Source organism: Oncorhynchus gorbuscha, linkage group LG15 (genome assembly GCF_021184085.1).
Source record: "Oncorhynchus gorbuscha isolate QuinsamMale2020 ecotype Even-year linkage group LG15, OgorEven_v1.0, whole genome shotgun sequence".
Taxonomy (NCBI): domain Eukaryota; kingdom Metazoa; phylum Chordata; class Actinopteri; order Salmoniformes; family Salmonidae; genus Oncorhynchus; species Oncorhynchus gorbuscha.
Window position 1 is genome coordinate 18,337,468 of NC_060187.1, and position 12,408 is coordinate 18,349,875.

Consider the following 12,408-nt stretch of genomic DNA (forward strand, 5'->3'; position numbering starts at 1 on the left):
TGGAGCGAAGCGGAATGCGACCGGGTTGTTGAGTGCGGAAGTTCTATTCAGTAGACGTTGGCTAGCTGTTGGCTAGCTAGCAGAGTCTCCTACGTTAAGGACGACAAATAGCTGGCTAGCTAACCTCGGTAAATTAAGATAATCACTCTAAGACTACACGCTCTAAACTACACAATTATCTTGGATACGAAGACAGCAAAGACAACTATGTAGCTAGCTAACACTACACTAATCAAGTCGTTCAGTTGAGTGTAATAGTTTCTACAGTGCTGCTATTCGGTAGACGGTGGACGTTTGCTAGCTGGCTAGCTGCTGGGCAGATAGCAGTGTAGACTACGTTAGGACGACGAAATACGAAGTTGCAATAGAAGTGCTGACTGTTTCACTTTGTTGTCCTCTTTCTTTTCCTTTTTCTTCTGTCCTTCTTTTGTCCTTATTTTATCTTCCTTTCTTAGTCGATGAACAGAATTCTCACATAGGTATTCCTCTTGTCCAGATGGGTTAGGGCAGTGTGCAGTGTGGTTGAGATTGCATCGTCTGTGGACCTATTTGGGCGGTAAGCAAATTGGAGTGGGTCTAGGGTGTCAGGTAGGGTGGAGGTGATATGGTCCTTGACTTGTCTCTCAAAGCACTTCATGATGACGGAAGTGAGTGCTACAGGGCGGTAGTCGTTTAGCTCAGTTACCTTAGCTTTCTTGGGAACAGGAACAATGGTGGCCCTCTTGAAGCATGTGGGAACAACAGACTGGGATAGGGATTGATTGAATATGTCCGTAAACACACCAGCCAGCTGGTCTGCGCATGCTCTGAGGGCGCGGCTGGGGATGTTGTCTGGGCCTGCAGTCTTGCGAGGGTTGGGGACCATTTAGATCCTTCTGAAATTCAGTGGTGTGTATTCATGGATGCCAAAGGAAGACAGGCTTCCCCCAAAAATTGACGAAGAAAAAACACATATCAAACAATGGATTTGTCATGTAATAATTGTCCTTCAATTCGCAAGAGGCTGAATGTATCTCACTGGAAAAAGCACTGAGTGAGCTCAACTGTGAATGGTCCTGGTTCACCCAAAAATAATTGTCAAGGGAAGCCAGTTTCGATTTGGCTTCACACCAATCACATCTCATCAAAGCCCAACGTTATTGATAGAAAAAAAATTGAATTGTTGTGTTGTTGTCCTCTGGTGGCGAGCTAAAATTGTCCCTTGCCTAAATTAGCCATGGATGGAGATAGGGATTTGGACTTGTGGTTTTACTTAATTCTCCGTACTGGCCAATGATTATAATGCCGATTCTGATCCAACCCTTAATTCATACATTGTGCCCCCGGCCTGAGAGGATGGAAGTTCATGTTGTACATGGAAGCTAGATGTAGTAGGTTAATGTTAATTCATTGCCCATGAAAGGAAGTTAGCGTTAGGTTAGGCTAGCGAGCAAGAATTTTAGCCAGGTAGCCTAGAGCAACAAAAACTAAAAGCATGTACTGGTTGACAGAGTCATAGACCGTTTCTTCAACATGAAAGAGGGGGATCGCATTGACGTTTCTATACAAGTAGTGTGAGTCAACATGTTTTTTGTACTTGCAAGCAAGCACACACACTGTTAGAGAAATTACAAGATTATGTTATTGGATCAAATGGTTGTTTTATGCAACATAATAGAGGGTTCTTATGACTCTATTGTGTCTGTGTGAACTGAAAGTGGGCCTCTGCGGGGCTTAATGCTGACAAGAAACAGCTGCATTAAGTTATTTCAACCAAAGGGGGCAACACCAGCTACTGAAGTTTGGGGCGTACTTGTGTTTTCAGCACTATGGAATTGCATTTCTGTAGATTTTTGATGAATAAATCATTGCAAAGTATAATCTTCCAGTTTCATTTGTTATATTAGGTTACCTTTATTTGTCAGTGTTGAAGTGAGGATGACATATCCATCTGTCCAAATATTTACAAAAAATGCAAACTTTCCAGGGGTGTGTACTAACTTTTTCACGACCATATGTGACATCATTGAAAAGCCCAGAATGTTCTCTCAAAGGAACAACATGACTTAATATGATGGCTTGTATGGCCTCAGAGATACGGACCAAGAAATGATGTCCACTGGAGAAAATAAAAATTAATTGCTGGGTGAAAGGAGGATAAGGGGCATATATCCTGGGTTATTTATGAGTATATAAAGAAAATACTGTACACACCTCTACCACTCACCACCCACCCACCGCACGCACACACACACACCCCTTGGCACTCTGAGCAGTACACTTGGAGTCAAGACAGGACAGGACAGGGCACTCAATTATCCCAAACTTAAGAGGACCCTTCCAAGCCTGACTCTGGATTTATGACTTTCAATTTCCATACTAAATGAGGTGGCAGGCCCACCACAGGTACAATCATTTCCCATATTAGTTCTTATTCAATATTTCCTGTTTAACCTTCTCTGCTCCCTGTGTTTGCGGCAAGTCAGGGGTAATCTGATTGGGGTATACACCACATACACACACAATTGTAGTTGGGGTATTGTGTGTGGGTGTGTGTGTGTGCGAGTGCGTGTGCATGTGCACGTGTGTGTGCAAGGGGAAGGCATTAATGTGGTATTGATCAGTGTGACTGTGACATCACTATTAGCTGAGACCAACTCAGTGTGTGTGTGTCCAGGGACAGAGCAGGGACAGATAGAAGGGAGAATGATGGAGGGCCTTATGGAGAATAGTGGTGATCAGTTTGATGGAGTGCCTCATGGAGGATAGTGAAGTGATCAGTTTGATGGAGGGCCTCATGGAGAATAGAGAAGTGTATCAGAAAAAAAATCAATACGGCTGAAGTGTCTTATTTACTATATTTCCCAAATGGAACCCTATTTATTTGTGTTTATTTTATTCAGATTCCCTTTAGCTGTTGTTGGAGCAGCAGATACTCTTCATTGTCCCATAGGGCTCTGGTCAAAAATCCTCTTTCGAGATGTCCATGTGTTAAGCGTGTGTAGCGGAGGCGAAGTCAGGTGCAGGAGAGCAGAGTGTAGCAAACAGGCTCACTTTAATTCCGTTCCAAATTGACAACACAATAAAAACATACAAGTGCCAAAACCACGGAAAAAACAAAAGTAATGTGCCTGACAAACCACATAACAATAAACAATTACACACAAAGACATGATGGGAAACAGAGGGCTAAATACATGTAGATTGATAGGGAATGAAAACCAAGTGTGTATGGGACAAGACAAAACAAATGGACATATGAAAAATGGAGCGATGATGGCTAGAAAGCCGGTGACGTTGATCGCTGAACGCCGCACGAACAAGGAGAGGAGCCGACTTCGGCGGAAGTCGTGACACCATGTCCCAGGCCATTGGTTTTGTACATCCAGCTCACAGGAGGCTGCTGAGGGGAGGATGGCTCATAATAATGACCAGAATGGATAAAAAATGGAATGGCATCAAACACCGATAATGTTGTATAAAACATTTGAAAGTTCTATAATACCGAAGACAATTAAATACTTTCCATTACTCGCTTATAGGCATGACCAATTTAGACATATTTTTTTAACAACATGATATTCTGCTTGAAATAACATTAAATAATTGAAAAAAATGTTTGGATTATTTATTAGACTAGTGGTTATAAGTATTTAGGCATACAATGTATCATGTTAATTAGGCCTCGTGAAATCATTGTCAAAAGTGCAACAGATACTGTTGCATGTAGGTCTAGATTATTTATGGTTGATTATATAGAAATATTCTTTCAACTCCAAAGCAATTTCCTTTCTGTGGTGCAGGAACCACTGACTCACTGCCTTGTTCTATTATCAAGACACCTGCTGGTAACTCTTACCTGGTTAGGACAAGTTCTGAGGTGTCCTAAATATCTGTCCACTAGGTGTGACTTTGATGACTTCACGCACAGATTTCATTTTTACCCAGGAGTGAAATGGAGCAAAATGTCTCAACCAATTGTCTGCTCTGAGATGGTTTGTGGATCCGGGCCCAGCCCTTAGACTCTCAAGGAAGAGGTCATTGCCCTCATCCGTGAGATGCACGCCATCCCTACGGTACTGACCGGGGACATAGTGCTTTATGGCAGAGTGATGGATTGTGGGCATACACCTGTCATGGAAAAATGCAAACACCAGCTGGTTGACAGAGCGCCAGGCCATCAAATTAAAGCAAATCAAATTGTATTGGTCACATACACATGGTTAGCAGATGTTAATGCGAGTGTAGGGAAATGCTTGTGCTTCTAGTTCCGACCGTGCAGTAATATCTAACAAATAATCTAACAGTTCCTAACAATTTCACACACAAGTGTAGAGGAATGAATAAGAATATGTACATATGCATATATGGATGAGCGATGGCCGAACGGCATAGGCAAGATGCAGTAGATGGTATAGAGTACAGTATATACATATGAGATGAGTAATGTAGGGTATGTAAACATTATATAAAGTGGCATTGTTTAAAGTGACTAGTGATACAATTAATGCATCCAATTTTTTATTATTAAAGTGGCTAGAGATTTGAGTCAGCAAGTTGGCTGCAGCCACTCAATGTTAGTGGTGGCTGTTAAACAGTCTGATGGCCTTGAGATAGAAGCTGTTTTTCAGTCTCTCGGTCCCAGCTTTGATACAACTGCACTGACCTCGCTCTCTGGATGATAGCGGGGTGAACAGGCAGCGGCTCGGGTGGTTGTTGTCCTTGATGATCTTTTTGGCCTTCCTGTGACATCAGGTGGTGTAGGTGTCCTGGAGGGCAGGTAGTTTGCCCCCGGTGATGCGTTGTGCAGACCTCACTACCCTCTGGAGAGCCTTCCGGTTGTGGGCGGAGCAGTTGCCGTACCAGGTGGTGATACAGCCAGACAGGATGCTCTCAATTGTGCATCTGTAGAAGTTTGTGAGTGCTTTTGGTGACAAGCCACATTTCTTCAGCCTCCTGAGGTTGAAGAGGCGCTGTTGCGCCTTCTTCACCACAGTGTCTGTGTGGGTGGACCAATTCAGTCCACTCACAGTATCTATGTTGGTATTGCACTTCAAACTATGTGTAGGTAGGTTTCTTGAGATTCAAACATTCTCAAACAGCCTAATTCAAACTCTTAGAGAAGGCACTTCCAGAATAATGTGATGTTTGGTCAGTAGCTGCCCAACATAAAAGGTGGTTGTGTTGAACACAGCAGCTCAGATCAATAGAGCCTGTCTGCATTCCTGATCTCTGTAACTGTTAGCTTACACTGTGTAATATTAACAAAAGCTCAGAACCACTTGTGTTTCAAACATGGTCCTGTTTTATCAATTGTAGTGCTGATCAATGGACAGTTCGTTGATATGTAGCTTAAAGTTATGTTTGTACTTGTATTTATTTTTGCAATAAAGATGGTGACAATAATACACATTTACAATAGGCCTATATCTAAAAATACATATAGCCAAATTATATACAGTTGAAGTCGGAAGTTTACATACACCTCAGCCAAATACATTTAAACTCAGTTTCACAATTCCTGACATTTAATACTAGTAAAATCTCCCTGTCTTAGGTCAGTTAGGATTGTGAATGTTCATCGAGATTGGTGTCAAATCGCACAGTCAACTTAGTGTATGTAAACTTCTGACCCACTGGAATTGTGAAACAATGAATTTTAAGTGAAATAATCTGTCTGTAAACAATTGTTGGAAAAATTACTTGTGTCATGCACAAAGTAGATGTCCTAACCGACTTGCCAACACTATAATTTGTCAACAAGAAATTTGTGGAGTGGATAAAAAACAAGTTTTAATGACTTTAATGTGTGTATGTAAACTTCGACTTCAACTGTATATAGATATATACACTATGTTGCTGAAAGGTGTATAAAAGGTGGCTAAAAGGTGTATAAAATCAAGCACACAGCCATGCAATCTTCATAGACAAACATTGGCAGGAGAATGACCTTACTGAAGAACTAGTAGAGCAGCCGCACACCATGAGATCATCATGGACAATGCCAAGCGTAGGCTAGATTGGTGTAAAGCTCACTGCCATTGGACTTTGGAGCAGTGGAAACGCGTTCTCTTGCGTGATGAATCATGCTTCGCCATCTGGCAGTCCGATGGACAAATGCATAGTACCAACTGTAAAGTTTGGTGGAGGAGGAAAATAATGGTCTTGGGCTGTTTTTCATGGTTCTAACTAGGCTCATTAGTTCCAGTGAAGGGAAATCTTAACATTACAGCAGACAATGACATTCTCAACAATTCTGTCCTTCCATCATTGTGGCAACAGTCCGGAGAAGGCTCTTTCCTGTTTCAGCATGAAAATGTCCACATGCACAAAGCAAGGTACAATACAAAAATAGTTTGTCAAGATTGGTGTTAGAAGAACTTGACTGGCCTGCATGGAGCCCTGACCTCAACCCCATAGAATAGCTTTGGGAGGAATTGGAATGCATTCTGCGAGCCAGGCCTAATCGTCCAACATCGGTAGTGGTTGTGCCACACACCTACTCAACAGGATAACTAGCAACACTAGTATTAGTGTTGTTTTGACATACCATACTTGCTGTTTAAAAACTGATACAGTATTTCTCATACTTTGCTGTGGTTCCAAGAAAATTATTTATCATCACTTCCTCACAAAGTTCTGTGATGAATGTCTATAGGAGCTTCCAATTGGTTAATTCATTCACCTTCCTCTCCCCTGTAGCTATTCCCCAGGTTGTTGCTGTAAATAGGAATGTGTTCTCAGTCAACTTACCTGGTAAAATAAGGGTTAAATAAATCAAAAGTCAAAAATGAGGAGATTCCCTGTGCTCCTGTCTGACTGGTCAGGATTTACCTGCCACATAACCTTGGTGAGGATGAACAGCCAATGAAATGTGTCAGAGCCGCACAACACAGTATCCATAAATCCACATAGAGAACCAGAGGGGATGATCATTTATGATAATGGTCTTCATAGATAGTGTGTGTGTGCTTGTGAAAGGCGAGCATGCTCGCGGATGTGTGAAATATGTGTGATAAAAGCACAACTGAAAAAACAGCAGACGGCAGCTTTTTATCGGGTGGGCTGGAGCTGCATTATGATTCAGCCAGATTACCAGGCACTTTTTATCAGGTGGGCTGGAGCTGCATTATGATTCAGCCAGATTACCAGGCACTTTTTATCAGGTGGGCTGGAGCTGCATTATGATTCAGACAGATTACCAGGCACTTTTTATCAGGTGGGCTGGAGCTGCATTATGATTCAGCCAGATTACCAGGCACTTTTTATCAGGTGGGCTGGAGCTGCATTATGATTCAGCCAGATTACCAGGCACTTTTTATCAGGTGGGCTGGAGCTGCATTATGATTCAGCCAGATTACCAGGCACTTTTTATCAGGTGGGCTGGAGCTGCATTATGATTCAGCCAGATTACCAGGCACTTTTTATCAGGTGGGCTGGAGCTGCATTATGATTCAGCCAGATTACCAGGCACTTTTTATCAGGTGGGCTGGAGCTGCATTATGATTCAGCCAGATTACCAGGCACTTTTTATCAGGTGGGCTGGAGCTGCATTATGATTCAGCCAGATTACCAGGCACTTTTTATCAGGTGGGCTGGAGCTGCATTATAATTCAGCCAGATTACCAGGCACTTTTTATTTGGGTTTTAATCCATCCCATACTTAGTTTGGGGTTTTACAGGTTAGTCTGGGGTGCATCCCAAATGCCACCCTATTCCCTACATAGTGCACTGGGCCCTGGTCAAAAGTATTGCACTATATAGGGAATAGGGTGATATTTGTGATGCAACCCTTTTCCTAGCCTGGTATGTCAGGTGATCTGTCAGGTGATCTATGGATGATCTGATTGGAACAGAGGAGGAAGCATCATTAGTGGCATGTGTTCTAATTGGTCTGTAGTGATCATGGGTTCAGATAGCTTTAGGATTAATTGACGTGGTTTAGACATAGAGGATGGAGACAGCTGGTATTTCCTTCATTCTCATCTTAATGTAACTGGTCAAAAACAAGACCAGTGAATGTAGGAATATACTGCACCTCCTGATTGTGTTGCCTTGCTGTGGGAACAAAAAAACAGACCATTGACTAACAATGCTACTGATTTGAATTAAAAGGTGGCGATGATTCCCTGATTCTGTAGAAAGTCTAAATCTGCACTGTTTATGACAGATGAAGAAAATACTTTTTGAGTGTTTATTTCGTCTAGATGGAAATCAGGGATGTCTAGACACAAATCATTGCTGTGTTTCAAATGATAAAATGTACACAATTGTAACAGACTGAATTGCTCTCAAACAGTAGGCCTGACTCCAACATCCTTTCTATTTTCTGGGTCAGCCTTGAACAAGGTAGCGAGGGTATTTCTTGATAAAGATCTGTGGTGGCTGCAATTGAAAGTGAATCCACTCTCAGGGCCTGAGGACTACAGAGGATTACAATCAGACACAAGAGAGAGACTGCTTCCTCAGTGGTTATAGCCACAGAAAAGGACTTTCTCTCCATTCAGCCTAGTGCATGAAACAACAGAATGAGGGATGGGTGACACGAGGGAGAGCTTAATTCAGAGAGGTGGGGAGAGGAGAGGAGAGGGAGAAGGAAGAGAATTGAATGAGGGACAGAGGGAAACAAGTGGATGAGTAGAGAGGTGGAATCAAGCGTTTGTCTGGCTGCATGGTCATATCTGTTTAAAGTACATGAGGATAGAGGATGGAAGGGTTATTTTCATCAGGTAAGCCACAGACAGACACAAACACAAACACAGCACAGGAGGCTGCTGAGGGAAGGACGGCTCATAATAATGTCTTGAATGCAGTGAATTGAATGGTATCAAACACATGAATTTGATACCATTTCATTCATTCCGTTCCAGACACTACTATGAGCCCGTCTTCCTAAATGTATGTGCCACCAGCCTCCTGCTGTTTCTGCTCCCTCCTAAATCTAAGCTGAATAGCTGTGATGGTGCTCCCTCCCTCCCTCCCTCCCTCCCTCCCTCCCTCCCTCCCTCCCTCCCTCCCTCCCTCCCTCCCTCCCTCCCTCCCTCCCTCCCTCCCTCCCTCCCTCCCTCCCCCTCCCTCCCTCCCTCCCTCCCCTTCTCTCTCTTTCCGTCTTGCCCCTCTCTCCCTCCCTCTCTCCCCCTCTCTCTTTGTCTGTCTTTCTCCCCCCTTCTTTCTCTCCCTCTCTCTCCTCTCTATCTCTATCTCACATACTTTGTTACTGTTGTTTTTGAAAACCATGATTAAATGCATAGTTCACTTACACTGAATCTAAAAGTCCTATCCTGGGAAATATGGGGATGGCATTCTTTAATATATCAGATCAAATGTGCCTCAGTGCATCGTGACATGTTGCTGTAAACATGACAAGAATATCAGTTTTCTACTGGAGCACTTGTCACTTACCCTTACCATCAAATCCAACCATAGTACCTCTGATCCAGAAGCTCTGTTGTGTTAGTTCAAGGTGTGTTATCTTATCACAGTCATGCACCTGAGCACAGCGCTCTCTGAGGAGAGCAAAGCCTGGGGGACAAATTAGCTGCACACTTTTTAGAGGATTTATATTTAATTTTTGCAAACACCCTCCATCTCCCCCTCTCTCTTTCTTGCATAATCCCCGCATATTAGCATCCGAAAATAACTCCCTTTAGCAGAAATATCTTTTAAGTAATTGTTGCTTTGATAAGAAAGTGAGAAGCTTTAATCTGACCCTATAATAGTCACATGCACTCTGCCTGTATGACTGTATGATTAAGCTGGCTGCAGCACAGTGACTGTATCCCTAAATGATTAGGCTAGCTGCAGCACTGCAGCACATACAGTCTATATGTTGAGGCTAGCTGCAGCACTGCAGCACATACAGTCTATATGATGAGGCTAGCTGCAGCACTGTAGCACATACAGTCTATATGATGAGGCTAGCTGCAGCACTGTGACTGTATGTCTATATGATTAGGCTAGCTGCAGCACTGTGACTGTATGTCTATATGATGAGGCTAGCTGCAGCACTGTGACTGATTGTCTATATGATGAGGCTAGCTGCAGCACTGTGACTGTATGTCTATATGATTAGGCTAGCTGCAGCACTGTGACTGTATGTCTATAAGATGAGGCTAGCTGCAGCACTGTGACTGATTGTCTATATAATTAGGCTAGCTGCAGCACTGTGACTGTATGTCTATATGATGAGGCTAGCTGCAGCACTGTGACTGTATGTCTATATGATGAGGCTAGCTGCAGCACTGTGACTGTATGTCTATATGATTAGGCTAGCTGCAGCACTGTGACTGTATGTCTATATGATGAGGCTAGCTGCAGCACTGTGACTGTATGTCTATATGATGAGGCTAGCTGCAGCACTGTGACTGTATCCCTAAATGATGAGGCTAGCTGCAGCACTGTGACTGTATGTCTATATGATGAGGCTAGCTGCAGCACTGTGACTGTATGTCTATATGATGAGGCTAGCTGCAGCACTGTGACTCTATATCGAATGATTAGGCTGGCTGCAGCAACTGTATGACTGGGTTCAGATAGTATTTGGTTCGTATGACTGATGATGCTGGTGGTAGGGTTTGGGTTTTACGCATAGCTAGAGATATACAGTACAGGAATAATCCTGTTTTGTGTTTATTTCGTAAATATCTCTGCCCCATCTGTCTTATCTGGTATGCCTTATTTGGTCAAATATCGGTGTGAAAGTTTTGTATCTTCTCAGCTTTACCAAGTAAGTACTGTCCTAACAAACAAAACCAATCAGAATTAAAATGAGACTAAAATAGGAATGGAATAAGGGGCCTATCACAGACCACCTTTCTCTTTAAGTCTCTAGAACAGATCAAATACAAGTCATTCATATTTCATTTGAAGAGGATCATCACAGGAGTGCTTGTCTGTCTCTGTGGTAACACTAAGGTCAACATATTTATTTTTGCCTCTAAAAGAGGTCCTCCAGTGTGCAGAATAACTGGAACATACAGTAGATCAGGATGTCACTCTATCCAAAAAACATTTAGGATCTTGCAGCTTGCATTTGTATAATATGCAAACAAACCCATCTTGGCTCTGTTTACTCTCAATCAGAACAGACAATTTCTGTATTCTCATGGACATCTACTGTATGTATCAGCATATGCACCATGCCTTAAACTAGACAGATGATGGACAGAATATGTCATCCAGAATTTCCTTCTCTCTCTCTCTCTCTCTCTCTCTCTCTCTCTCTCTCTCTCTCTCTCTCTCTCTCTCTCTCTCTCTCTCTCTCTCTCTCTCTCTCTCTCTCTCTCTCTCTCTCTCTCTCTCTCTCTCTCTCTCTCTATTTCTCTCTCTCTCCCTCTCTCTCGTCATACTTCTTTGGAACAGTTGGCTGTAACTCTATTCAATAATGTGATGACACAGGGAATGACTCAATCTGCCCTATTCTGTTCCATGATGTGTTTAGGGATCAGCGACTCCAATGGGTTCTCCTGGAGTGACAGGAGCCACTCTTTGAAAGCACTGATGTGATCTTAATTGAGTCTAGTTCATCTTCCCTAGGGGTGAGTGTGTGTGTCTGTGTGCTTGCATGTGTGAGCTTATGTGTGTGTGTGTGTGGCGGTATAGAGTGTCCAGGGTCATCCCAGTCACAGAGGTACGCCTAAACTAAATATCACCAAAGATAATTGACAAGCCAGAGATGGTCAATGGCTCAATTGCCTGTGGGGATAAAAGTAAATTAAAAAGATGGGACTATGAGCTACAACGTCTGAGATCATAAACATGGTCAGGGTTTGTGTGTGTGCATACGTGATTATCTATCTATCTATCTATCTATCTATCTATCTATCTATCTATCTATCTATCTATCTATCTATCTATCTATCTATCTATCTATCTATCTATCTATCTATCTATCTATCTATCTATCTATCTATCTATCTATTTCAATTCAATTCAAGGGGCTCTATTGGCATGGGAAACATGTGTTAACATTGCCAAAGCAAGTGAGGTAGATAATATACAAAAGTGAAATAAACAATACAAATTAACAGTAAACATTACACATACAGAAATGTCAAAACAATAAAGACATTACAAATGTCATATTATAAACATATATATATACAGTGTTGTAACAATGTACAAATGGTTAAATAACATCTATCTCTCTCTCTCTGTGTGTGTGTGTGTGTGTGTGTGTGTGTGTGTGTGTGTGTGTGTGTGTGTGTGTGTGTGTGTGTGTGTGTGTGTGTGTGTGTGTGTGTGTGTGTGTGTGTGTGTGTGTGTGTGTGTGTGTGTGTGTGTGTGTGTGTGTGTGTGTGTGTGTGTGTGTGTGTGTGTGTGTGTAGGGAAGCTGAGATAAACAGTAGAAAGGTAATTTTCAGCCTACGCCTCCATTTTGTGACAGGCATTTAACTGCTGTTCTTCCCTGGTAGACTGCTTCCCTTCCCT